This window comes from Oncorhynchus gorbuscha, linkage group LG08, assembly GCF_021184085.1.
Source record: "Oncorhynchus gorbuscha isolate QuinsamMale2020 ecotype Even-year linkage group LG08, OgorEven_v1.0, whole genome shotgun sequence".
NCBI lineage: Eukaryota > Metazoa > Chordata > Actinopteri > Salmoniformes > Salmonidae > Oncorhynchus > Oncorhynchus gorbuscha.
The window spans coordinates 63640764-63668662 of NC_060180.1; the positions used below are offsets into that span (position 1 = coordinate 63640764).

General features: G+C 42.5%; 1 non-coding gene and 1 pseudogene across 2 annotated transcripts in view; both read left to right on the top strand.

The window, feature by feature from the left end:
- The window catches only part of LOC124041973, a 28881-nt pseudogene extending 1341 nt beyond the window's left edge, over nucleotides 1-27540 (top strand). The window contains exons 3-34 of the transcript XR_006840021.1: nucleotides 413-622; nucleotides 828-997; nucleotides 1609-1812; nucleotides 3091-3272; nucleotides 4058-4169; nucleotides 4770-4896; nucleotides 5169-5271; nucleotides 5388-5485; nucleotides 5814-5953; nucleotides 6511-6698; nucleotides 7803-7926; nucleotides 8205-8368; nucleotides 8618-8719; nucleotides 9310-9465; nucleotides 9768-9918; nucleotides 10182-10306; nucleotides 10801-10913; nucleotides 12740-12874; nucleotides 14672-14802; nucleotides 15359-15495; nucleotides 15768-15901; nucleotides 16492-16667; nucleotides 16997-17099; nucleotides 17804-18029; nucleotides 21222-21342; nucleotides 21572-21707; nucleotides 22341-22453; nucleotides 22684-22895; nucleotides 25935-26032; nucleotides 26236-26323; nucleotides 26471-26604; nucleotides 26686-27540. The product of XR_006840021.1 is annotated as a glycogen debranching enzyme-like (transcript). The remainder of the gene's footprint in view (nucleotides 1-412; nucleotides 623-827; nucleotides 998-1608; nucleotides 1813-3090; nucleotides 3273-4057; nucleotides 4170-4769; nucleotides 4897-5168; nucleotides 5272-5387; nucleotides 5486-5813; nucleotides 5954-6510; nucleotides 6699-7802; nucleotides 7927-8204; nucleotides 8369-8617; nucleotides 8720-9309; nucleotides 9466-9767; nucleotides 9919-10181; nucleotides 10307-10800; nucleotides 10914-12739; nucleotides 12875-14671; nucleotides 14803-15358; nucleotides 15496-15767; nucleotides 15902-16491; nucleotides 16668-16996; nucleotides 17100-17803; nucleotides 18030-21221; nucleotides 21343-21571; nucleotides 21708-22340; nucleotides 22454-22683; nucleotides 22896-25934; nucleotides 26033-26235; nucleotides 26324-26470; nucleotides 26605-26685) is intronic.
- trnay-gua lies at nucleotides 11095-11181 on the top strand. Its single transcript is given in 2 exon segments — nucleotides 11095-11131; nucleotides 11146-11181. It is a non-coding gene; the product is annotated as a tRNA-Tyr (tRNA).
- Nucleotides 27541-27899: the final 359 nt, after the last annotated feature.

Sequence of the window (27899 nt, forward strand, 5' to 3'; positions counted from 1 at the left end):
ACTTATAGTCTAGGGCAGGGATGGGCAACCCATCCCTGGTCTCTGGCAACTAGACTTTAAGGGGTGGTTTAGCAGATTAAGGGGTGGTTTACACAGATTAAGCCAAGTACTAGACTGAAAATCAAGCTCAATGTAGAGTTGAAGATTATTTGTAGTTCGGGACTAGGCAAAATATGTCTGGGAAACTGGTCCCAAATTTGTTAGCTGGTTCATTAATAGCAATGTGTAAAATCTCCTTTCTTGCATTTTTTTGGAGAATGAGTAGCAAATGTTGGTTGAAACGGATCAGTTAGTGGTGCATTCAAAAGCATGGCGAAAGGGGGGACGTAACTTGATCCATGTGCCTTGCAGCATACAATCATAGAAATGTATTGTATGCTCAGGCCTGTTTGTACTACATGTTTCTTCTAAGGCTTTGAGCTCCAGTTCCGTCTGGGCCCTACTCTCCAGGGAAAACATGTGCATGTGCACACTAACTACCCTGCTCCGGGCAAACACTTTGACCGTCACACCTTCCAGGCCCTGGCCTGGCACAACCCCATGGGAAGAGAGGACGACTCTGACAAGTTTTGCACCTAGACCTACAGATCGCTGGATCATACCAATACTACTTTGGTCATGGGTGAGAGTTAAGCACTATTGTAATAGAGACCAGTATTCATATTGCATTTCTACATGAGCCACAACATCACTGAACAACTATAGCTTCGTGTTGTATGTTCAAGTTGGACCATTGTCCAGATTGTCTTCATATAATAATTTATTGTCCTTATATAATGCTTGATATCACCACTATAAGTCAATATTCTACATGTTTTCACCCCCAGCCATGAGGAGAAGTCAGGCGGTGGCTACATAGTGGTGGACCCAGTGCTGCGTGCCGGGGCTGACAACCACCACGTCCATCTGGACTGTATCACCATCCAGACCTACCTGTCCAAATGCCTGGGACACCTGGATGACTGGCCAGCCAGACTGAGGGTGGCCAAGGAGTCTGGTGAGAGAGAAGGGTGACGTCTTTATGCCAGCCTGCTTTTACCTGTACTTCTCTTCCATCCTTGTCCTGGAGGGCTGTCTAGTCTGTGTAGGGCTTTAATTGTTCCAACCCAGGACTAGAGTACCTGATTCAACTAGTCATCAACTTAATTAGCTGTACAGTATTAGGTGTGTTATGCTTGCAGTTTTCCTGGATCAAGAGCAAAGAATAGTCTTGTAAGTCCGTCGTCTCACCAGGAAGTTTAAATCCCATTTAACAGGTTTTGCCAGAATTAGTTTTAGGTCACCTACGGACACCAGTTCAGTTCATGGTTCCAAGTCAATGTTTACACTACATTTTCATCTTGTCATTTTGCAATATCCCAGGCTTGTCCTCACTTGACAATAGAAAGAGGGGTAGTTTAATCATTAACAAGCTGGTTCCAAAACACATACTGTATGTAGTAGTAATAACCGTGCATGCATTAAAGTGAAATGGAAAGCATAGCTATCATGCCATGCGAGGACGCCATTCCCTGAGTTTTTCGTATGAGAACATAATCAACTAAGTAAACTGATAACATTTAGCTCCAATGCTTAGATATTAACAAATTAATTTTGTTTGTTTCACAGGCTACAACATGATCCACTTCACCCCACTCCAGACTCTAGGGATATCCAGGTCCTGCTACTCTCTAGCTGACCAACTAAGCCTGAACCCAGAGTTTTCACCACCGGGAAAGAACTACACCTGGACAGAAGTGGGAGAGTTGGTGCAGAAACTGAAGAAAGAGTGGAATATGATCTGTATCACTGACGTGGTCTACAATCACACAGGTGTGTAGGTGGGACGTGGGGTGAACGTGTGCCTATGCGAGTGAGTGTCTCTGTCTGTTTGGTTGAAGGGTCATTGCAACAGCTGCATATTAGGTTAGAGATGTTGCTTCACAGTCAGTAACTGTGAGGCTATACCTAAAGAGTAGTTCCTCTTAAAGTCCTTAGAACAAGTACCAGCATTGTCAAAGAGCCAGGCAGGTCTCACAATTCATAGTTTTAACAGTCTTATATCATTAAATAACCTCTACATCTACAACATATTTAAAGTCCCACTCTAGCCAATGTTTGCATACTGCATGTCTCTTACTGAATGTAGACTAGGGAAAGGTCACTAGGAAAAGGCCACAGTCTCTAAAATAAGGACGAGTCATGGTCCTCCAGTCTAGTGCGAGCTTTAAAGATGAGTGGCGTGTTAAAAATACCCTCCCTAGATAATTCTGCACCACTTGGTCATGGCTGCTGGTGAACCCAGTCTCTGTGTGTGCAGCCCTGCAGCCAAGTTGTTGCATAACAGAATCTATGTGACTAGCATGCTAAGCTAAAAGAGAGAATGCTTTCGCTGACTCAAGCTCCTATTGATTAGATGTGTTTTGAATGAAACCTGTGTCAAAGTGGCTCCTTGCCATTGGTTCAGTGCTGGTTTCTTTTGTCTTCAGTGTTTGAGTGTGGTGTTTGCTTGGAGGTAGTTGAGTTGTTTTTCTATTGTCTACTAGTTTCTATTCAGGGCAGTTGTATCCTTTATGGTTTGCAAGTGTCTGTAATAAGGTTCAGTGTACTGTAGGTAGCCTGCTTCAGAAACCTAGGTAAGGCTTGGAGAGGATGAGGTTTTGAGAGCAGCACTCTATGGCCAAGACCCAGTATTGTGAAAGGTCAGATGGTCAGAGAAACCTTATCTCCATGGCAGCTTAAAGGCCATGTGCTGACTGATGTCCAGAAACCTGCTGAACTCTATGATCTGTGGTCAGTGTATTATCTGAGAAATAACCTAGATCAAAAGTGAAAATGTTCAGTGTTTTACATAAAAACAACATATTTTTCATGCAAAAAAAAGTCTCTAGGGTTTACTCGAGTGCAGAGATACTACCGCTGCCATTTTGGTCATGTGCCCAACGATTATCCTACCACTGATAGAAGGTTAGTTCTCAGGGAGTGTCTGCATAGAATCAATGAACCTTCATTCCCCTCTGTAATATTCCTTGACAAAGGCCTCAATGTCCTCCATAACTGAGGATTTCAGTGTGGTAACTGTTGCTTTGTGTGCTTTCCCTGCCTGTGCAGCCGCCAACAGCCCGTGGATCAAGGAGCATCCTGAGTGTGGTTACAACCTAGTCAACTCCCCCCACCTGAGGTCAGCCTGGGTGCTGGACCGGGCCATATGGCACATGACCTGCAACATGGCTGACGCTAAGTACGCTGCTATGGGCCTCCCCGCCCAGGTCCAAAACGAGGGGCACCTCAATGTGAGTGTCTGAGGTTTACTTTCTTGGCTAGGATTGTGAAATTCCAACCTTCCCAAAATTCCCATGTTTAAAAAAATATATATCCCGGTTGGAGGATTCTTGGAATCAGGAGGGAATAAGCAGGAGGGAATCCTCAAACCGGGAACTTAAAGGCACAGTTCAGTCAAACATTTGATATTTCTGTGTTTTATATATATTTCCACACTGAGGTTTGGAGTAAAATAGTGAAAAGATGATAATCCCCTTTTAGTGTAAGAGCTGTTTGAAGAGACTGTCTGGAATTTCAGCCTGTTTTGGTGAGATGGAGTTTTGGCCTGCCTGGTGACATCACCATGGAGTAAATTTGTCAATAGACCAATAAGAAAGAGTTACAAATCTCTCTACCAATAACATATAGTTTTCAGTTTCCCCCTCTCCACTCAGAACACTCCCAGACAGTCCTAGCAAAATTCTTACTTGAGAAATTGCTATTTTCTAACAAGCTATTACTTTTTTTAACTATTTTAATGGAAAGAACCACAGTAAGGTGCCTAATTGTTATCCAGAAATGATTTGATATTGAGATAAAAATGGCTGCATTGGACCTTTAAGGAAAGCTTACTTCATTTTTGTACCCTGGCAAAAGCACTATAATGGTGGTCTAGAGTTTTTCCTGGTCATGTCAGATGTGGTCAGGAAAAACTCCAGGGCCTAATACATAACACCTCGTTCATTTTGTCTTAATGAAATTGTGAGCTCCTTTTGTGAAGACCTAAACCTTTATTTGTTTATTTTACCTCTCTAAGGCGATCCGCAGTGTTTTGTGGGAGCATGTGTTCCCCAAGGTCAAGCTGTGGGAATTCTTCCAGGTCAAAATCGAGTGCACTGTGGAGGAGTTCAGGACCCTGCTCACAGAAGGTGGGAGCAATCAAACTGAGCACTGTACAGCACTGTCTTTATCTTTCTGTTCATGACATCTGCTGTGTCATTATAATAAATTGTGTGTATTCACAAGGAAGCAAGCAGGCCAAAACGTTGAGAGACCTACCTACTTCCATGAACTTGTCCAATAACAAACTCTCATTTTCATTGCAGAATGTTTAATACGGTTTGCTATGGTGTGCACTAATGAATACACCTTTGATTTATAGACACCTTATGTCAGTCTGTTGTTCAAAAGAGTAACCATCTCCTTTTCTTATGAGCTCCACCTGTCCAAACAGTGACCGTGTATGGATTCGCATGAGAAGTAGAGCCAAGTCACAGTCAAACAGGCACCTACCTCCACCTCAGTTTGTCCATGTCTGATGTGAAACAAATGACTCCATAAAAAAGAAACATCATATAAATGAGGAGAAATTGCAAAAGTGTTGTTGATTTATCATTATCCAATGTTCCTTTTTTGACAGCTATAATTTCTCAGTCAGAGAAATTGTAATTTGGTATTGAGGATATGCTTGAATGTGTTGGTATTGATGAAGTCATTTATATGTTGTGGTATTATGTGATTGGACTCAGGAGCGAAACCAGACCAGAAGAAGACTGAGGGTAAACAGGGACTTAAGATCATCCAGGACCCCAAGTTCAGGCGGTTCGGAAATAAAGTGGACATGGACTCTGCTCTGGAGACCTTTGTGCCTCACAGGTGTGTGTGTGTGTGTGTGTGTGTGTGTGTGTGTGTGTGTGTGTGTGTGTGTGTGTGTGTGTGTGTGTGTGTGTGTGTGTGTGTGTGTGTGTGTGTGTGTGTGTGTGTGTGTGTGTGTGTGTGTGTGTGTGTGTGTGTGTGTGTGTGTGTGTGGTGAATCGATGATCATGACTTAACATCAGTTAATTGAGTAGATTCTCTTGAATGAATCGATCCCCAAATCTAAAGCCAAGTCTCATCCTGCACATTGTCGATTCTTTGTCCCTGTCCAGCCGCAGTCCTCAAGCCATTCTGGAGGCCTGTAACTGGCTGTGGGGGAGATTGGAGGAGATGAATAAAGAGCAGTACCAGCAGATGTTACAGCACCAGGAGCAGGTAGGGCACACTCCCGCCACCCCCAGCAGTAGCTCTGGTATGTACCATATGTGTTTCTGGGTAATGTAGTCCGTCCATTTTACAATTCTTTGTTCTGCTTATTTTTTTCCAAACAGGCTGCTAACTGCATTGTGGGAAATGTAGTTTATGAGCGCCTGGCTGACCATGGGCCCAAGCTGGGCCCCGTCTCCAGGAAAGACCCTATTGTTACCAGGTATGCTGCGTGTGCTGACTGTATGTAGATTTTAAAAGGCTTGATTAATGAGTTTACTTCACTCACATTAATATAAAAACAGATTCAGAAACAAGGTCTACAGTATTAGGACTGTAATGTTAAAGAAGGAGATTCACTTTATTTCCTGGCATTGAAAAAATGGGGAGTTCCATCTGTGACATCAGCGATTATATCATGCTAAGCTTATTTGAACAGGAGTGCGTTCCTTCGAGCCAAAGCAGTCATGCACATCTAAATACAATTTGGATCATTTGTTTACACATCTCATTCTGGATCCAAATAAATAAATGCATTTGTATGTTGACAGATACTTCACCTTCCCATTCGAGGAGAAAAGCCTGGAGGAAGACCTGCTGATGATGGACCAGCCAGACAAGGCCCGTCACTTCCTGGCTCACAACGGCTGGGTGATGGGAGATGACCCTCTTAGGAACTTTGCTGAGCCAGGTCCATACTTTTTATTTTACATTCATTCATTCCTGCCCATTGTGCCGGCTGGCACTGAGGCAGCAACAAAATAATCTTCACTTCTGACGATCTTCGGCTGTTTCTCCACTGTTCCCCAGCTCTGGGGATGTTGGAGCTCAGTCAATTGTTTTAAATTATAATAATTCAAACGTGTGCTTTTATCTAGAACAACTTGCAATAAGCGCATTCAGCTAAGGAAGATAACTTTATGCTCACTTTTTTCTTCAGGGCAAAGACCAGTGTCTCTCTATGGGTCAATGACACGCAAACAGTGTAGAGATGCGTGATCAAGTCACTCTGATTAAGAACAACTCCTATATTACCAAACATATTTAGCCTAAGTGATAGAGATGAATATAAAGATACATTTTTAGTTCAGACTTTATACACAAAAAGCTGGAAATGGTGATGCTGGTTCTGTGGTAACCTGATCATTCCACAAGGGGGAGCCAGTGTGATGTAAATATAATTCCCAGTGTTACTAAAGGCCAAGTCTGAGAATTGAAAGAAAACAAATGCCTCTCCCATCTTTCCAGGCTCCAACGTGTACATCAGGAGAGAGTTGATCTGCTGGGGCGACAGCGTCAAACTTCGCTACGGCAACAAGCCCGAGGACTGTCCCTACCTGTGGGCCCACATGCAGAAGTACACAGAGATCACGGCCAAGCACTTCGCTGGGGTCCGCCTGGACAACTGTCACTCCACCCCACTGCATGTCGCTGAGGTACTGTACACAATTCCATTCAGTCTGAGCCATTGAGTTTGTTATTACACTCCGTGTAGGACATGCTATCTATGAAACTCATAACGTTACTGTATGGCCAATTAATACGATTCAGGTATCTTCCAAGATAATTGATACAGTTGATACATGAGTAAAGTTAGTGATTATTCGCTGTAAAGTGACAAAACAATGTCATTACTGAAACCACTCTCCTTCCGTAGCACATGCTGTCTGCAGCCAGGGCGATCAGGCCCAACCTGTATGTAATCGCTGAGCTCTTTACGGGCAGCGAGCTGATTGACAATGTGTTTGTTAACCGCCTGGGGATAACCAGTCTTGTCAGAGGTACTGGACGTTGACATGTAGTAGATACAGCACTGGAGTGGTGGGGGTTAAATCCCAGGTTACACTTTATTTGACCTATCTGGTGTTTACTAAACATTCAATTGAAAATGTTTATTTAAATGACATAATTGCATTTTGGTGTCTTTGAGATTAATTGAAAAACAGATATATTTGTAACATCTGGTACCAGTGTCTTCAAAGCAAATACCAGAAAGTATCTTTGGTTACAACATCATTTTTGAGTAAACACCAAATACCATCTTAGGACTGTAAAATAAAGTGTTACCTAAAACGTTTTGTTTTGGCATGACACTAAATCTAGTCTCTGTTTTTGTCTCTTTCTGTGTCTCTCTTGTCTCTAATATCTCCCATTTACAATCCTCATTTCATCATTCCTATACCCCACTTTACATACTATCTCTCTCTCTGCTAAACATTTTTGCATTAAACATATCACCTTTCTTTTACTTCCTGGTCTAAACACCTCATTGACCTTTTGACCTTTATCATTGGCGTCCTCCTCACCCCTTTATCGGTTCCCTTCTCATATTTCTGTCTCTTTGTTTGGTTTGTGTTTGGTGTTTGGCTTGTTTTCTTTTGAACCTTGAACCCCCTCTTCCATACTAACCTGCTTTCCTGCTTAGCTTCACCGTACCTCCCTACATTTCCACTTCTTCTCCCTCTCCTTCCTCTACCCTCTACCCCACCCTCTCTGTGCTTTAACCCAACGTTGACTGACCTGTGGATGTGGACATGTAGTACATGTTGGACGTGGCTCGTGTGTTGAGGCCCAGTCTGTACGTGGTGGCTGAGCTGTTCACGGGCAGCGAGGACCTGGACAATGTCTTTGTGACTAAGCTAGGCATTACCTCGCTCATCAGAGGTAGGATTGCACACCACTAGCTTGGTCCCAGAATGGTTTGTGCAGTCTTGCCAACTCCTTTGGTTATTGTCATTAATAACCATAGGAGTTGGTAAGACACCACAAACAGATCTGAGACCAGGTTAACGCATCACTGCATCTGTGAATGAAACATTGTACCAACGGGCGTTCTCAATTGCTGTATGTTGACACCATTGTATGTGATTGAAAAGACTACAAACTTATACAGTGGTGTACCTGTGAACCCCTCCCTCTCCCTCCCTTCCTGGCCCTTCCAGAGGCAATGAGTGCAGGGGACAGTCACGAGGAGGGCAGGCTTGTGTACCGGTACGGAGGGGAGCCTGTCGGGGCCTTCGTCCAGCCCAGCCTCCGCCCCCTGGTGCCCAGCATCGCCCACGCCATGTTCCTGGACGTCACCCATGACAACGAGTGCCCCATCCAGGTACTTTATTCTTAGCCTATCCTTGACTTCCGCTATTCAGGTACATCACAGTGTTATAGTGGCCATTGCTGTTTCATTGCTGTAAATAAAATATCTAGGCACTATTTCAATATGCACAATATGAAACTCCAGTGAGGTGTGTGTGCTGTTTCCATGTTTACTCTCTGGGAACATTTCCCCTAGTGGCAAAAAAGAGACAACCACAAACCTTGGTGTGTGTCAATTCCTTTGTTGTTGTCTATGTTCCAGCTCCGCTCTTCGTATGACTCACTCCCCAGTTCTGCCATCGTCTCAATGGCCTGCTGTTGCTCTGGCAGCACCAGGGGATATGATGAGATGGTGCCTCACCAGGTAACTCTCACACCTTTTCTTGGTCATAACAGTATAATGACTTTTAGACAGATATACAAATATCTTAAATGCATATACACCACTATAGCGTCACAATATCTTAAATCACTAAGTATAAAGCCAAGGAGTTTAGAATGATGGTAGCTAGTTACCCCTGGTATCATATGTAGAATTTCAGGAAAGGAGATTTAAAACTGCAACATGTTCTCTACTCCAATAAGAGGGGTGTGAATATTGTTATTTTTGAAACATTTTTTATTCTTTATTTAACTAGGCAAGTCAGTTAAGAACAAATTCTTATTTACAATGACGGCCTAGGAACAGTGGATTAACTGCCTTGTTCAGGGGCAAAACAACATATTTTTACCTTGTCAGCTCGGGGATTCTATCTTACAACCATTCGGTTACTAGTCTAACGCTCTAACCACTAGGCTACCTGCCGTGGGGTCTCAAATAGTACTTGAGCACCGCTGCCTGGACTAGACTCTTTAGTGACCATCTCTCCTTCCTGGACTAGACTCTTTAGTGACAATCTCTCCTTCCTGGACTAGACTCTTTAGTGACCATCTCTCCTGCCTGTCTGCCTGTAGATCTCAGTGGTCAAGGAGGAGCGTTTCTACCCCAAGTGGAACCCTGAAGCCAAGGCCTCGTCACCTGGGGAGGTCAACTTGAAGACGGGTATCATCGCTGGCAAGCTGGCCCTCAACAAAATGCACCAGGAACTGGCTTCCAAGGGCTTCAACCAGGTGGGTGTGTGGGGGAATGGGTGTTCGTCTGACTCAATCTCAAACCAATTTCTTGCCCATATCCATAGGCCTTTGAATGGGTATTGACAACATGGTGAATGGTAATTGTAGACTAGATTAAATAGATATGACATAGCAGTTACTCCTATTTAGTCCTTTGAGATGTGAAGAGGAGTCGATAATAACCAAAGGATCATTTTGTCCCTACAGTATTCAGGTCAGTATGTGTGTGTGAATGTGGAAATGTATTTGCCTGATAAAAGTTGTTTGTAACACTGCTTGTCCCCTGGCCCCTCTCCTAGGTGTACGTTGACCAGGTGGACGAGGACATTGTAGCGGTGACACGTCACTGTCCCAGTACCCACCAGTCTGTGGTGGCCGTGTGTCGCACTGCCTTCCATAACCCCAAACACCACCAGTACAGGAAGGAGGTTCCACCCATGTTTATCCCTGGTGTGATGCTTCACTGTTATCATAAACAAGACACTGTCCTCAGAATGGGCTATCTATAAAAATACAATTATACTTGAGTGGCCTATGTCATTCATCTTCAGAACTCTAGAATGTGCTGATAATGGCAGCCATCTTAGTCAGGGATAATTAAAAACCAGTATAATTGGAGATAAAAAAATGTCAAGAGAGGCACAGGAGAACACTACTGACCTGGATGCACCTACTATTTTAACACAATCCCCTTCATCTCTCTCCATCTCCAGGTAAAATTGAGGAGGTCATTCTGGAGGCGCGTATCATTGACCGGCAAGCCGGCACCTACAAGAAGTGCGAGAAGTACATCAACGGCATGCCGGAGTACACCGTGGAGATTAAGGAGCACATCCAGGTGACGTGATGCTGGGAATGTGGGTAATAATTAGTTGTTTAGGCCTCCTGTCACAATGAGCTTGAGCAGTAAAGATCGCCTTGTGACAAATATTTCCTCTCAAACCAAAACAAATCCATTTTCAGACTGGGTCTTGAAAAACAAGAAGCTTCAGTGGCATCTGGTTACATTTCACAAGCTGGTATTGTGTCTGTATTCTGTCTGGAATGTTTGTCAGTTTCTGTTGAATGCCATTTAGTTTACAGTGCATTTCTAAAATATTCAGACCACTTGACTTTTTCCACAATTTGTTACGTTACAGCCTTATTCTAAAATGTATGAACAATAAAATCCTCCTCAATCTACACACAATATTTGGTTATATAGACCAGCAAAAGCCATTTCATAATTGTCCTCAACTCTCCTCTCAATCGCCCATTGTGGACCGTCATACTGTTTTGTGTGGTAGTGAAACATTATTCACCCCTGGTCTTCTGTGTCCCCTGTCACCCCAGCTGAAAGATAGTGGTGTTGTAAAACACGCAGGCGTGACGTCTAAGGGCAGCAGTGAGTTTGTCCAGGAGATCATCTTCGAGCGCCTCACCCCTGGCAGCGTCATCGCTTTCAGGTCAGAGGTCATAATGAGCAGACCAATATATACACCCATTAAATAGAATTTCAAAGCATAGTCTATTGTAACACACACCAATGAGGGATATTCTCTGGCCAGTTTGGCCCCCTATTGTACACTGTTGTTTAGTCCCTATTGTCCACTCACAACTCACAGATAATACTGTTGACTCTGCACCCCTTCGATAGCTCAGTTGGTAGAGCGGAGGACTGTAGGTAAAATAGCAGTGGTCCTTAGGTCGCTGGTTCAAATTCGGCTCGAAGGAAGAAACCTTTCCCTCTAGCTTTTGGCTGACCTTTCATGGCATAAATCCAGGAATCTCTCCAGCCTTGAATAGCCTGTACAGTATGTCTCCTAGCCTGACCCCAAATCGGTTAGGTCGGGGGATTGTGGACGCCAGGTCATCTGATGCAGCACTCATCAATCTCCTTCTTGGTAAAATAGCCCTTACACAGCCTGGAGGTGTGTTGGATCATTGTCCTGTAGAAAAACAAATGATAGTCCCACTAAGCCCAAACCAGATGGGATGGCGTATCACTGCAGAATGCTGTGGTAGTCATGCTGGTTAAGTGTGTCTTGAATTCTAAGTGTGCCTTGCTCCCTTTGGTCTCAACAACGTAGACTTTGATCTGAAGCCATTCTTGTGATTATTGTGAGTTTTGCCATTGTAATTGTTTGTAAGCTTGTGTAGTCTAAAATTAATCTATGATCGCATGCTATCCATTTGTTTTTTTGTATGCTGTTCTTTGTATGCCATTTTAATATTTGAGAATTAACCAATGATATTAGGCCACTCTTGGCCATGATTACGACACCTGTGTTTCTTTTTGACACTATTTAAACGAGTCACCCTGCACTGTTTGTGATTATACCCTGATGAAGACAGCTTGCCTGTCGAAACTTTAAGTGTGAAATTCACATGCAGAGATCATACGCTCACCCACAGCATTTCACAAAAACATTGCGGTTGGAACCAAAAATCTCAAATTTGGACTCCAGACCAAAGGACAAATTTCCACCAGTCTAATGTCCATTTCTCGTGTTTGTAGGCCCAAGAAATTCTCTTCTTATTATTGGTGTCCTTTAGTAGTGGTTTCAATGCAGCAATTCGACCATGAAGGCCTGATCACTGCAGTTTCCTCTGAACAGTAGATGTTGAGATGTGTCTGTTACTTGAACTCTGTGAAGCATTTATTTGGGCTGCAATTTCTGAAGCTGGTAACTCTAATGAACTAATCCTCTGCAGCAGAGGTAACTCTGGGTCTTCCATTCCTGTGGCGGTCCTCATGAGAGCCAGTTTCATCATAGTGCTTGATGGTTTTTGCGACTGCACCTGAAGAAAGTTTCAAGTTCTTTATGTTCCGTATTGACTGACCTTCAGGTCTTAAAGTCATGATGGACTGTCGTTTCTCTTTGCTTATTTGAGCAGTTCTTGCCATAATATGAACTTTGTCTTTTACCAAAAAGTGCTATCTTCTGTAACCACCCTGACCTTGTCACAACACAACTGATTGGCTGGAACACATTAAGAAGGAAAGAAATTCCATAAATTCACTTTTAAGAATGCACACCTGTTAATTGAAATGCATTCCAGGTGATTACCTCATGAAGCTTGGTTGAGAGAATGCCAAGAGTGTGCAAAGCTGTCATCAAGGCAAAAGGGTGGCTATTTGAAGAATCTCAAATATAAAATATTTTTGATTGGTGTAACACTTTTTTGGTTACTACATGATTCCATATGTGTTATTTCATAGTTTTGATGTCTTCACTATGTTGTGTTCTAAAACTTTTGACTGGAGGTGTATATGTGTTTCCCTCACCAGGGTGAGTCTGGACCCTAAGGCTCAGGGGCTGGTGGGAGTCATCAGACATCACCTGATCCAATTCAGCCCCAAGTACAAGCCTGGCAGTCTGCCTGACCAGCACACACCAACCATACTGGAGATACCACTGGCACAGTGAGTATACATCACACAAAAACACGCAAATGTACCTGGTACCTTTACACACACACACTGCATTGCAAACATATACAGTGCATTTGGGAAAGTTATCAGGCTCCTTGACTTTTTCCACATTTTGTTACATTACAGCCTTATTCTAAAATGGATTAAACAAAAACATTCCTGAGTCAATCTACACATAATAATGATAGCGAGAACAGGTTTAGACATTTTTGCAAATGTATTAAAAAGAAAATATGTAAATATCACATTTACATAAGTATTCAGACCCTTTACTATGAGACTCGAAATTGAGCTCAGGTACATTGTGTGTCCGTTGATCATCCTTGAGATGTTTCTAGAACTTGATTGGTGTCCACCTGTGGTACATTCAATTGAATGGACATGATTTGGAAAGGCACACACCTGTCTATGTAAGGTTCCACAGTTGACAGCACATGTCAGAGCAAAAACCAAGCCATGGCATCGAAGGGGATTTGTCCGTGGAGATCCAAGACAGGATTGTGTTGAGGCACAGATCTGGGGAAGGGTACCAAAAAAGTTCTGCAGCATTGAAGGTCCGCAAGAACACCGTGGCCTCCATCATTCTTAAATGGAAGAAGTTTGGAGACTCTTCCTAGAGCTGGCTGCCTGACCAAACTGAGCAATCAGGGGGAGAATGGCCTTGGTCAGGGAGGTGACCAAGAGCCTGATGGTCACTCTGATAGAGTTCTTCGTATGGAGATGGAAGAAACTTCCAGAAGGCAACCATCTCTGTAGCACTCCACCAATCAGGCCTTTATGGTAGAGTGGCCAGACAGAAGCCACTCCTCAGTAAAAGTCACATGACATCCCGCTTGGAGTTTGCCAAAAGAAACATAAATGACTCTCAGACCATCAGAAACAAGATTCTCTGGTTTGATGAAACCAAGATTGAAACCTTTGGCCTGAATGCCAAGCGTCCCGTCTGGAGGAAACCTGGGACCATCCCTACGGTGAAGCATGGTGGTGGCAGCATCATGCTGTGGGGATGTTTTTCAACGGCAGGGACTGGGAGACTAGTCAGGATCGAGGGAAAGATGATGAGGGGAGTAAAGTACAGAGAGATGAAAACCTGCTCCAGAGCACTCAGGACCTCAGACTGGGGGCGAAGGTTCACCTTCCAATAGGACAACAAAATGGTTGTGCAGCGACGCTCCCCATGCAACCTTACAGAGCTTGAGAGGATCTGCAGAGAAGAATGGGAGGAACTCCCCAAATACAGATGTGCCAAGCTTGTAGTGTCATACCCATACTGGAGGCTGTAGTCGCTGCTTAAACAAAGTGTTTTTTATTTCACCTTTATTTCACCTTTATTTAACCAGGTAGGCCAGTTGAGAACAAGTTCTCATTTACAACTGCAACCTGTCATGGGTATAGGGTACTGAGTATAGGGTCTGAATACTTATGTAAATGTGATATTTCAGTTATTCCAAATCTGGTTTTATGGGGTATTGTGTGTAGATCGATGAGGGGAAAAAAACAATTGAATACATTTTAGAATACGGCATTAACGTAACAAAATGTGGAGAAACTGAAGGTCTGAATACTTTCCGAATTCACTCACCAAGTGTATTGGAAAAGCGTTACTATACCTTTCAAGCCATTGTAAGCGTTTGGTTTTTTCCTGGTGGCTATATATTTGTATAGTGATGAATTGTGTCCATACAGTTTGTGTTGAAATACTGATCAGCAGGGCTCTGTCGTCTCCAGTTGTGCTCTCAGGTGGGTGTGTTCTAATGTTATCTGACTCCATCTTCTGTCCCCATTCAGGATCATGTCTAAGCTGACTCTGGGCGACATGAACATGCTGCTGTTCCGCTGTGACTCTGAGGAACAGGAGGACGGAGGAGGCTGCTACAACATCCCTTCCTGGACCAGCTTCAAGTACGGTGGCCTGCAAGGTACAGTTTAAAAAAAATGTATTTAACCTTTATTTAACTAGGCAAGTCAGTTAAGAACAAATTCTTATTTACAACGATATCCTACTGTACCCCAGCCAAACCTGTACGATGCTGGGCCGAATGTGCCCCGCCCTATGGGACTCCCAATCACGGCTGGTTGTGATACAGCCTGGATTCGAACCAGGATGAGATGCAGTGCCTTAGACCGCTGCGCCACTCAGGAGCCCAATTTTGCCCCAGTGCACAGTGAGGTGGTCCAGTCAGCACCAGGATTGGGGTCAATTCCGTTTAAATGCGGTCAATTCAGAGTAACTTGGAATTGTACAGTTTACTTCCTGAATTGACTGTTTTAATCCTAACCCTGGTCAGCACACATTGTGGAAGTTGCCCCAACCACTGATACAGGGTCAGATATTTTTCCATCACCCACAATGGTTAAGGTTAGGATTTGAGTTGGTTAGCTCATCTTAGAGCTGTGTCTACAAGCAGCTGTACACATATTATTGAATGAAACTGGACTTAGACATTGAAAACGGGATTCATTGTGTTCATACAGGTCTTCTGTCAGTGATGGCGGACATTCGTCCCAAGAACGACCTGGGCCACCCGGTGTGTGACAACCTGAGACAGGGGGACTGGATGATCGACTACGTCAGTAACAGGCTGGTGTGCCACAGTGGCGCTCTAGGAGAGGTGAGCGGTTTGAGTGACAGTAATTTAAACTGAATGAATGAATCCCATTTTGATTTTTTTATAGGCCTTATGATGGTAAGAAGTAGACAAACAAGATGGTCTGAACTTGACAATGATTATTGTAAATAGAAATGAATCCTACAATTCAGCCCAGCTAAGGTCTAAGACCTGAGTTTTAAATCAACCACTGTGGTAGCAGTATGATAATAGCCATTTTCCGTTGTCATAATCTTTGAGTTTGGTGTTATCCAGATAACATGTGTTGTTTCCAGGTGGGCAAGTGGCTCAAGGCGATGTTCCATTATCTGAAGCACATCCCTCGCTACCTCATCCCCTGCTACTTTGATGCCATTTTAGTGGGAGTCTACACCACGGCTCTTGACACCACCTTCAACAAGATGTCCAGGTACAAATTTAGGATCTTAGTTTGATCACCCTGTTGCAGGAAATGTCCTGCACAGCAGGAAATGCAAACCTCTAGTGTATTCAAGGTTTTAAAAAGATTCAAACATTTGTAATTTACACTTACACATTTCAGACTTGATTTGTTCTAATTATGTAACAACCCCTACAAAAATCTCCATTAATTATAAGCCACACATAATTCAGATTTCCTGAAGTTGCAGGATTATTTTCCTCCTGTGAGAAACTGGTCAAATTAAAATCTTGCACCTGGATGTCTCACACAAACAACCCTATAACGTTTATCTCATACCCAACATACATTGCGGAAATGATGCAATAGAAGAATGGAATATTCTTAAATTATTAGATTTAGTGAGAATATTTGTATTAAAAAAGGCCTTGCACCTTTAAGGGTATTTATGCCGAAACCCAGAACCATACCATTAAATGTTTTTGACAATATCTTTTAACCTCTATCCTTTTTTACAACATGTCTATTTTCTTGTGGCGTGTTCAGTTTTGTCCAGTAATGGTGCACAATATTTTTTTATGTAAAACCATGGTTTTTTTTCTGGTTTCTGTCTCTTTCAGTTTCGTCCAGAACGGCTCGACCTTTGTCAAACTGCTAGCTCTGGGCTCGGTCCAGATGGGTGGTGTGGGAAGTTTCCCGGCTCTGCCTCCCTTGTCCCTGGAACTACCCGACGTCCCCTACCGCCTCAACAAGGACACCGGCAAGAAGGAGCAGTGCTGCATCTCCCTGGCCGCAGGTCTGCCTAGCAAAAAACAATTTCCATTATATATTCTATTCTACTTCTGTAAACAGTAGTCGGATGCCAACCTTATAACCAAAATTCTTCTCTGTTGATATTCACGAAAGTGGTGTTTTAAGTCTATTGTTGGTCAGCAAAATGGTCTATTGTAGTCAGTCGCTTGGTATTTTTAAGCTGACACAATTCTACAAGCTTCATTCCAATCCAGTAGGTCAGCTGACAAAGTCCTACTTGTATCTCGGTACCGTTTTGAGAATTGGTGTTAGAATTTCAGCTGCATTTGAACGTCTTCTTCCTTTATTCATCTCTGCCTTCCTGTTTCACAGGTCTGCCTCACTTCTCCTCTGGGATCTTCCGCTGTTGGGGCCGAGACACCTTCATCGCTCTGCGTGGACTCATGCTGATCACTGGTCGTCACCTGGAGGCTAGGTGTGTATTCTGTCTGTACTGTAGTAGTATCCTATTTGAACTTCTTAGCTATTAGAAAAGATATAACCAGTGGTGTAAAGTATTTAAGTGAAAATACTTTAGAGTACTACTTAAGTCGTTTTTTGAGGATATCTGTACTTTACTATCGATGTTTTTGACAACTTTTACATCACTACATTCTTCAAGAAATAATGTTATTTTTCCTGCATATATTTTCCCTGACACCCAAAAGTACTCGTTACATTTTGTATGTTGAGAAGGACAGGAAAATTGTGAAATTCATGCACTTATTATGAGAATATCCCTTGTCATCCCTACTGCATCTGATCTGACGGACTCACTAAACACACATGATGTTTGTAAATTCTGTCTGTGCCCGTAGCTATCCGTAAATTTAAAAAACAAGAAAGAAAATGATGGCGTCAGGTTTGCTTAATATAAAGGAATTTTAAATGATTTATACTTTTTAATTGTAATACTTAAGTATCTTTTAGCAATTACATTTACTTTTGATACTTAAGTATATTTAAAACCGAATACTTTTAGACTTTTACTAAAGTAGTATTTTACTGGGTGATTTTCACTTGAGTCATTTTCTATTAAGGTGTCTTTACTTTTTTATGACAATTGGGTACTTTTTCCACCACTGGATATTGCACTGGAGTACAGTTGATATATTCATTGAATGTCTCTTTTTCCTACAGAAACATCATCCTGGCATTTGCAGGCACCCTGAGACACGGTCTTATCCCCAACCTGTTGGGCGAGGGCATCTGTGCCCGCTTCAACTGCCGTGATGCCGTGTGGTGGTGGCTGCAGTGCATCCAGGACTACTGTACCTTGGTGCCCGAGGGCATTGCCATCCTCCGCTGCCCTGTGGTCAGGATGTACCCCCGTGACGACTCTGAGCCCCAGGTCCCTGGCACTCCGGTAGGTCATATCTATACATACACATTATGCATACACACACATCCCTCTCTCTCTCACACACACACACCCACGTGTACACATCAGACACGAACACACATGCATAAACACATACATACACTCCCCATCTATCTCTCTTTGTCACCCCCCCCCCCCACACACACACACTCCATCTCTCTCTCTTTCCCACCAACACACTCTCACATGCACAAATATAGACACACATATCCATAAACACATACAGGTCCACACAAACATACAGTGCCTTCAGAAAGTAGTCTTACCCCTAGACTTATTCCACATTTTGTTGTTACTGCCTGAATTCAAAATTGATTGAAACAATGTTTTTCTCTCAGCCATCTGCACATAATACCCCATAATGAAAACATGTTTTTAGAAATTGTAGCTAATTTATTGAAAATGAAATATAGAAATATCTCATTTACATAAGTATTCACACCCCTGAGTCAATAGATTTTTGGGGGGTAGACGAGCTTTAGTATTGCAAATAGATTGTAACTTCAATCAATGTAATTATCTGCATCATTTTCAATCCCCCATATATTTTTTGTTAAATATTCTATTTGCTATATACAGTGTTTTTCAATTGTGCGATGATGTTTCACGAAGGTTCTGAACCTTTCTATTCTCAAAGATTCTACAGATTGTAAATTAAAGATCAAATGTTTTGCTAAGAGTATTATTATATTATTGATCAATTGACTAGGAGTTTTCATATCACACAGCAGTGCTATTTGCAGTGCTATTTGAAAAAACTCAACATTTTTTGTGTATCAGTTCATTAACCATGTGCCATGGAATCGGTACATCGAAAAATCTCTTTCCAACTGTTTTGCAGTCTGTATGGCACAGCTGTCATTTTTTGGGTCCTTAAATTAAACTTGTATACTTCTTTATTTATCACAATTTTCTTTAACCAGTTTTGTTATTTAATCTAGGGCATTTTTGCGGAAATGCTGCAATTATATACCGAACAGAAATATAAACGCAACATGGTCCGATGTTTCAGGAGCTGAAATAAAAGATCCCTGAAATGTTCAATATGCACAAGGGGCTTATTTCTCTCAAATTTTGTGCACAAATTTGTTTACATCCTTGTCAGTGAACAAGTACATTTATTTTGGGATATGAATACCCATTATGGCCACTTCACCGTTTACCATTTTATTGGTAAACTACATGGTAATGTCAAATGTAAAAAAACAAAAAAATCCAATACGTAAAGTACACTTAATTAGGTTGTAATCCAGAGGTTAAGGAAATGATTTAGATCTTCTGAGGCTGCGGACTGATCCAAATTGTGGATTTAAAAGAACATAACATGACTCATCAGTGTACAATGACACATTTGTATAAGCACCTTTGGCAGCGATTAAGTCTAAGTGTTTTCCGGCCTCCCGAGTGTCGCTGTGGTCTAAGGCACTGCATCGCAGTGCTAGCTGTGCCACTAGAGATTCTGGGTTCGAGTCCAGGTTCTGTCGCAGCCGACGACCGTGTGCCACGACCGGGAGACCCATGGGGTGGCACACAATTGGCCCAGCGTCGTCCAGGATAGGGCAGGGTTTGGTCGGCAGGGATGTCCTTGTCCCATCGCGCACTAGCGACTCCTGTGGCGGGCCAGGCGCAGTGCACGCTGACACTGGTCAGGTGCACTGTGTTTCCTCTGACACATTGGTGAGGCTGGCTTCCTGGTTAAGTGGGCATTGTGTCAAGAAGCGGGGCGGCTTGGTTGGGTTGTGTTTCGGAGGATGCACGGCTCTCGACCTTCTCCTCTCCCGAGTCTGTACGGGAGTTGCATCGATAAGACGACTGACTGTAACTTCCAATTGGATACCATGAAATTGTGGGGTAAAAAAGAAAGAAAGTCTGGAGCTTTCCTCACCTGGATTGTGCAACATTTGCCCATTTATTATTTTCGAAATTCTTCAAGCTCTGTCAAATTGGTTGTTGATCATTGCTAGACAACCATTTTCAGGTCTTGCCATAGGTTTTCATGTAGATTTAAGTCAAAACTGTAACTCAGACGTTCAGGGATAGTCAATGTCTTCTTGGTAAGCATCTCTCGTGTAGATTTAGGATTGTGTTTTATGTTATTGTCCTGCTGAAAGGTGAATTCATCTCCCAGTGTCTGTGGGAAAGCCAGGTTTCCCTGGTGAACCAGGTATTCCTCTAGGATTTTTACTGTGCTTAGCTCCATTCCGTTTTTTTCTTATCCTACAAACCCCCCCTTGTCCTTAACGATTACAAACATACATATAACATGATGCATCCACCACTATGCTTGAAAATATGGAGAGTGGTATTCAGTCGTGTTGTGTTGGATATGCCACAGATATAACACTTTGTATTCAGGACAAAAATTGCTTTGCCACATTTTTTGCAGTGTTACTTGCATTGTTTCAAATAGGATGCGTGTTTTGGAATATGTTTATTCTGTAAAGGCTTCCTTTTCACTCTGTTGATTAGGTTAGTATTGTGATGTAACTACAGTGTTGAACCATCCTCAGTTTTGTTCTATTACAGCCTTTAAACTCTGTAACTGTTTTAATGTCACCACTGGCCTCATGGTGAAACCCCTGAGCGGTTTCCTTCCTCTCCGGCAACTGAGTTAGGAAGGACACCTGTATCTTGTGACTGGGTGTATTAATACACCATCCAAAGTGTAATTAAAGGTTCAATAAAAATAAACAATGAATTAATAACTTCACCATGCTCAACGGGATATATTTTTAATGTATGCTTTTTTATTTTTACTCATCTACCAATAGGTGCCCTTGTTTCCGAGGCACTGGAAAACCTCCCTGGTCTTTGTGGTTGACTCTGTTTGAAATTCGACTGAGGGACCAGTGGGGTACAGGGATGAGGTAGTCATTCAACAATGTCTATGCAACTTATGTGATTTGTTAAGAAAATGTTTACTCTTGAACTTATTTAGGCCTGCCATAACAAAGGTGTGAATACTTATTGACTAATTTTTTATTAATTTGCAAACATTTCCACATTGACACTATGGGGTATTGTGTGTAGGCCAGTGTCACAAAATTTCAATTGAATCCATTTCAAATTCAGGCTGTAACACAACAAAATGTGGAAAAGTCAAGGGGTGTGAAACATTTCTAAAGGCTCTGTACATCACGCACAGGTACAGTCTAACTTGATCCTTGTGTGTTTCAGTCCCTGCTCACACAGCTCTTGTGTGATGTCATCCACGAGGCCATGCAACGTCACATGCAGGGTATCGACTTCAGAGAGCGCAACGCAGGACCAAAGATCGACATGCACATGAAGGACGAGGGTGAGTTTGCCACAGTCTTGTCACCTCTCGTTTCGGTCACACTTTGAGTTAATAGTAGTACCAGGAGTTTTTACTGACCAAGTTACCTGACGAGGAAAAACTCTGGGCCACCTGTTATTCCCTTCAAGTGGCTCTTTTTGTTTTTAAGGTTTTTGTTATGAGGTGCACATTGTCTTGTTGTCTTGCTTCAGCAAATATGGTATATTGTTATTATTCTCCTTGCTCCCAGGCTTCAATGTTGTGGCCAAAGTGCACCGTGATACTGGCTTTGTTTACGGTGGCAACCACTTCAACTGCGGAACATGGATGGACAAAATGGGAGAGAGTGACAAAGCTCGCAACAAGGGCATGCCTGCAACACCCAGGTAAGACTCTATCCACTTTACCCCTATTTCTCAAAGGTCCAATTCAGCTGTTTTTATCTCAATATCAAATCATTTCTGGGTAACATTGAATCACCTTAATGTGATTTGATTAAAATGGTCAAAATTAAACTAAAAATAGCTTCTTAGCAAAGAGTAATTTCTCAAACAAGAATTTTGCTAGGACTGTCTGGGAGTTGTCTGAGTAGGGAGGGGACAACTGAAAACAAGCTGTTTTTGGCAGAGAGGTTTGGAACGGTCTTTCTTATTGGTCTATTTACTAATTTACCAGGCAGGCCAAAACTCCATCCCACCACAACAGGCTGAAATTTCAGCCGGTCTTTTCAAACAGTTCTTACACTAAAAGGGCATTACCATCATTTTCACAATTTCGCAGTATTATTCCAACCTCATGGTGTGGAAATATAGTATATAAAATACAGGAAAATCAAGCTTTTGACTGCTCTGGGCCTTTAAACCTACAAAACAATACAATTAAACCAAACTAGGGAAAAGGGAAAAGCCAGTGTATGTTTAGTTGGGTGTCTTTCCTGCTTCTCCTGAAGTTTGTAAAGATGTAATAATGCATATTAAATTGATTTGATGTGACTTGTCTCCCTGGTTGTGTGTCTCCAGAGATGGGTCAGCGGTGGAGATTGTGGGCCTCAGTAAGTCTGCGGTGCGCTGGCTGGTGGAGCTCCATAAGAAGGGCCTGTTCCCCCACAGCTCCATGAAAATACACCGGGACGGTGAGTGCTGCCTGGACACACACACACACACACACACACACACACACACACACACACACACACACACACACACACACACACACACACACACATGCACCAGCAGTGCTGGCATACACACACATTGACATGTATGCAAACATACATGTGCAATGTCCCTCCCTCAGAGACAATTGTTTCGCTAATAAGACATAATGAAACATGTTTTATTATATGATTGGTTTCCCTTGCAGGTAAGGAGGTGAAGGTTTCCTATGAGGAGTGGAACCACAAGATCCTGGCCAACTTTGAGAGGAACTTCTATGTGTCCCACGACGAGAAGGACCCCAACGAGAAGCACCCCGACCTGGTCCACAAGAGAGGCATCTACAAGGACAGCCATGGAGCCTCCAGCCCCTGGTGTGACTACCAGCTCAGGCCCAACTTTTGCATTGCCATGGTGGTGGTGAGTCGCTATCAGTGTGGCATCAGCCCATGCCCCGTTCCTTCAATCCTTTGCATGTTTTTTTTCTCATAGAGAAGCATTGGAATTTCAGTTTTCTTCCAGCATTGACTGAATTGAAATGGAATTGACACCAACCCTGGTCCTTAGCCCATATACACTACCGTTCAAAAGTGTCAGTGTAGACATTGATGATGTTGTAAATGACTATTGTAGCTGTAAACGGCAGATTTTTTAATGGAATGTCTACATAGACGTACAGAGGCCGATTTATCAGCAACCATCACTGCTAGGCAGAGTTGCAAAGAAAAAGCCATAGCTCAGACTGGCCAATAAAAAAATAAAAGATTAAGATGTGCAAAAAAACAGACACTGGACAGAAGAACTCTGCCTAGAAGGCCAGCATCCCGGAGTCGCCTCTTCACTGTTGACGTTGAGACAGGTGTTTTGCGGGTACTATTTAATGAAGCTGCTAGTTGAGGAGGCGTCTGTTTCTTAACCTGTTGGGGCTAGGGGGCACAAGGAGTTCCCTAAAGGGATCCCATTTAGCTGAAAAAATATATTATTTAGAAATATTTAACTTTCAGACATTAACAAGTCCAATACAGCAAATGAAAGATAAACATCTCGTTAATCTACCCATGGAGTCCGATTAAAAAAAAAATGTTTTACAGCAAAAACACAACATATATCTTTGTTAAATGACCACCAAATTCAAAAACACACACAGCGATTTTTCACAGTCACAAAAGCATAAATATAGATAAAATGAATCACTAACCTCTGATTATCTCCATCAGATGACACTCATAGGACATCATGTTACACATGTATTGTGTGTTTTGTTCGATAATGTGCATATATATATATATATATATATATATATAAAATCTCAGTTTACATTGGCGCGTTACATGCAGTAATGTTTTGATTCCAAAACATCCGGTGATTTTGCAGAAATACTCACAATAAACATTGATAAAAGATGCAAGTGTTATTCACAGAATTAAAGATAAACGTATCCTCTATGCAACCGCTGTGTCAGATTTTTCAACAACAAAAAATATACGGAAAAAGAATCATCTGAGAACGGCGCTCACAACCCAAAGAAATAGCCGCCATTTTGGCATCAACAGAAGCTACAAAAAACACTAAATATTCACTTACCTTTGAATATCTTCATCAGAAGGCAGTTCCAGGCATCCCAGTTCGACAATAAATGACTGATTTGTTCCATAAAGTTCCAAAAAGCCCATCATTTAGCCATTTGTTGTTAGCTTGTTCAGCCCAGCATTCAATCCTCAAAAAGCACGAGCAATTCTTCCAGACAAAAACTCAAAAAGTTCCGTTACAGGTCGTAGATACAAGTCAAATGATGTATGCAATCCATATTTAGGATGTTTTAAACATTAATCAGCAATAAGGTTCCAACCGGAGAATTTCATTGTCTGACGAAACGCTTTGGAACGTGAGGACACTCTCTCGTGACTGCGTGCAATGAGACTGAGGCTTTCTGCCAGACCACCCACTCAAAGAGCTATTATGAGCCCCACCTTTATAGTAGAATCATACAACCAGAATCTAAAGACGGTGACATCTTGTGGAAGCCCTAGGAAGTGCATGCTCATCCATATCTAAGATGGACATCAAATGGCACTGTTTTCTAAATTTGAGTTCTCACTTCCTGTTTGGATTTCTTCTCAGGTTTTTGTCTGCCATATGAGTTCTGTTATACTCACAGACATAATTTAAACAGTTTTAGAAACTTCAGAGTGTTTTCTATCAAATACTAATAATAATATGCATATATTCCCATCTGGGAAAGAGTAGGAGGCAGTTTACTCTGGGCATGCCTTTCATCCAAAAGTGAAAATGCTGCCCCCTAGCCCCAACAGGTTTCATTAACTAGACACTAATGTACTTGTCCTCTTGCTCAGTTGTGCACCGGGGCCTCCCACTTCTCTCTCTATTCTGGTTAGAGCTAGTTTGTGCTGTTCTGTGAAGGGAGTACTACACAGCGCTGTACAAGATCTTCAGTTTCTTGGCAATTTCTCACATGGAATAGCTTTCACTACTCGGAACAAGAATAGACTGATGAGTTTCAGAAGAAAGGTATTTATTTCTGGATATTTTGAGCCTGTAATCAAACCCACAAATGCTGACGCTCCAGATACTCAACTTTTCTAAAGAAGGCCAGCTTTAATTAGTACAATAGTTTTCAGCTGTGCTAACATAATTGCAAAGGGTAATGGGCTGACAATGGGCCTCTGTATGCCTATGTAGATATTCCATTAAAAAAAAGCTGCCATTTCCAGCTACAATAGTCATGAACAACATCAACAATGTCTACACTGTATTTATGATAAATTTGGAATTGGTCCCCCCTTTGCTGCTATAATAGCCTCCACTCTTCTGGGAAGAACATCCACTAGATGTTGGAACATTGCTGCGAGGACTTACTTCCATTCAGCCACGAGCATTAATGAGGTTGGTGTTCGATGGGGTTCAGATCAGGGCTCTGTTGAGGCCAGTCAAGTTCTTCCACACTGATCTCGACAAATCATTTCCTTATGGACCTTGCTTTGTGCACGGTGCCATTGTCATGCTGAAACGGGAAAGAGCCTTACACAAAGTTGGAAGCACAGAATCGTCTAGAATGTCATTGGTAGTCCGTCAGACTGCCAGATGGTGAAGCTTGATCACACTCCAGAGAACGCGTTTCCACTGCTCCAGAGTCCAATGGCAGCAAAACTTGTGTGGCTACTCGGCCATGGAAACCCATTTCATGAAGCTCCCGATGAACAGTTCTTGTGCTGACGTTGCTTCCAGAGGCTGTTTGGAACTCAGTAGTGAGTGTTGCAACTGAGGACAGATGATTTTTACGCGTTATCTGCTTCAGCACTCGTCGGTCTTGTTTTTGTGAACTTGTGTGGCCTACCACTTCGTGGCTGAGCTGTTGTTGCTTCTAGACATTTTCACTTCAGAATAACTCTTATGGGTTAATAAGTTGACCTGAATGGTGTTCTCTATTCTGTCCTTGAGGCTCCGGAGTTGTTCACTGTGGAGAGAGCCTGGAGAGCCCTGGGAATTGCTGAGAAGAAGCTGCTAGGACCTCTGGGAATGAAGACGTTGGACCCAGAGTAAGATACCTCATTATCCCTCATCACCATGGGACCTGACCAGGAGAACCTAGGGCCCTGAGTTTTTCTTATTCAGGTCATATGTTCAAGAAAAACTCCTGACCCCACTAATACTTGTTCATTAACTGATTCATTTTCAATACTTATTTTCAATACTTATTTTCCTGGCACATATACTGACATCAAGTTAATTTCTCCCCTAGTGATATGGTGTACTGTGGTGTCTATGACAACGCCCTGGACAACGATAACTACAACGTGGCCAGAGGTTTCAACTACCACCAAGGACCGGTGAGTGTCCCTTACTGAGGAATTGAGTTGTATTATACCTTGAATTAGGAGTTATTGTTAACTTTATTATGTCAATGCTCCCGAGGGTATAAATAAAGTTGTATTAAATTGATCTGATTGGTTTAATGACTTTTTGTTTGTTTTTAGGAGTGGCTATGGCCAATTGGGTACTTCCTGCGAGCAAAGCTCTATTTTGCCAAGAAGCTTGGGAAGGAGACCTATGAACAGACAGTGTACCTGGTGAAGAGCATTCTCTCTCAGCATTATGTCCACCTGGAGAGGTAAATACACACACTAACACATTTGCACATGCGCACACACACACTTTGAACTTTCATCCATGTCTCTTCCTACCCTCTAAGGTCTAGCTGGAAGGGTCTGCCAGAGCTGACCAATGAGAATGGCCAGTACTGTCCCTTCAGCTGCGAATCACAGGCCTGGTCCATCTCCACGGTGCTGGAAGTCCTCCACGACATATAGCACCTTACTTCCTGTGGGTGGAGACTCGCCCCATGATCTAATGTCCTCCTGTAGTCCGGCACTGTTTTAATTCACCTTCATAGTGTGGTGTTTGTTGTCTTGTTTTGGACCACGTGTACACCCTATGCATTAAACCTACTGGGCTCGCAAGTATACAGTAATGCCTTGTGAACACCAGCAATTCTAGTGGTTGTGGACGGCATTGGGAAATTTTAGCTCACGGCCTCATTTGACGGCTGACTTAGTTTTGTCAAGGTTTGAGTCCTGTGTTACAGTAGATACATGAGCTAATGTTAAAGCACTTAATGATAAAGTATTAAAGATAAAGTATTGGAAGGGTTTGGAAGACCGACTGTTTTTAAACCAGCTAACCTCATAGGCAGTTGAACTTTAACCGTGTGCTGCCTGCACTGCGACCCGGTCCATGGAGATCCTTTTAAAGATGGTATCAAAATGTACTGTACTATGAAATTAGTCAGGTGACAACCCATTGCTGTGTGCTTCCATGCCTTTTTATTAGAGTTTAGATCCCTAAAAATAAACCTCTGTGGAAAGCATCACTGTGACAGAAGAACTTGTAGAGTAGCTGTTCTATCCATAACCCACCCTAAATGTGATGCATCGCTCCTTGTGAATCTGGTGCCACTTTTTATTGGTCAGCATGCTCCCAGTTTATAGTGTGATTCATAAGTGTGTCTGTCTACATAGTGTTGTCACATAAACAGTCTGCAACATGAGACATTCTGTGTCTTTGACTTGATGTTTGTGTTGAGGTAAAGAAACCCATAATAGGGTTAGCCTGTTCACCAGCTTTTTTTCTCTGGATTGTTAGACACAGCACAAAATAAATGTTTTTTTACAGTACCCGTCAAAAGGCTGAACACACCTACTCGATCAGCTCCTTTGTCTCACAACAACCTCTCCCTAAGTATAAGCAAGACAAAGGAGCTGATTGTGGACTATAGGAAAAGGAGGGCCGAACAGGCCCCCATTAACATTGACCTTGCTGAAGTGGAGTGGATCGAGAGTTTCAAGTTCCTTGGTGTCCACATCACCAATGAACTATCATGGTCCAAACACACCAAGACCGTTGTGA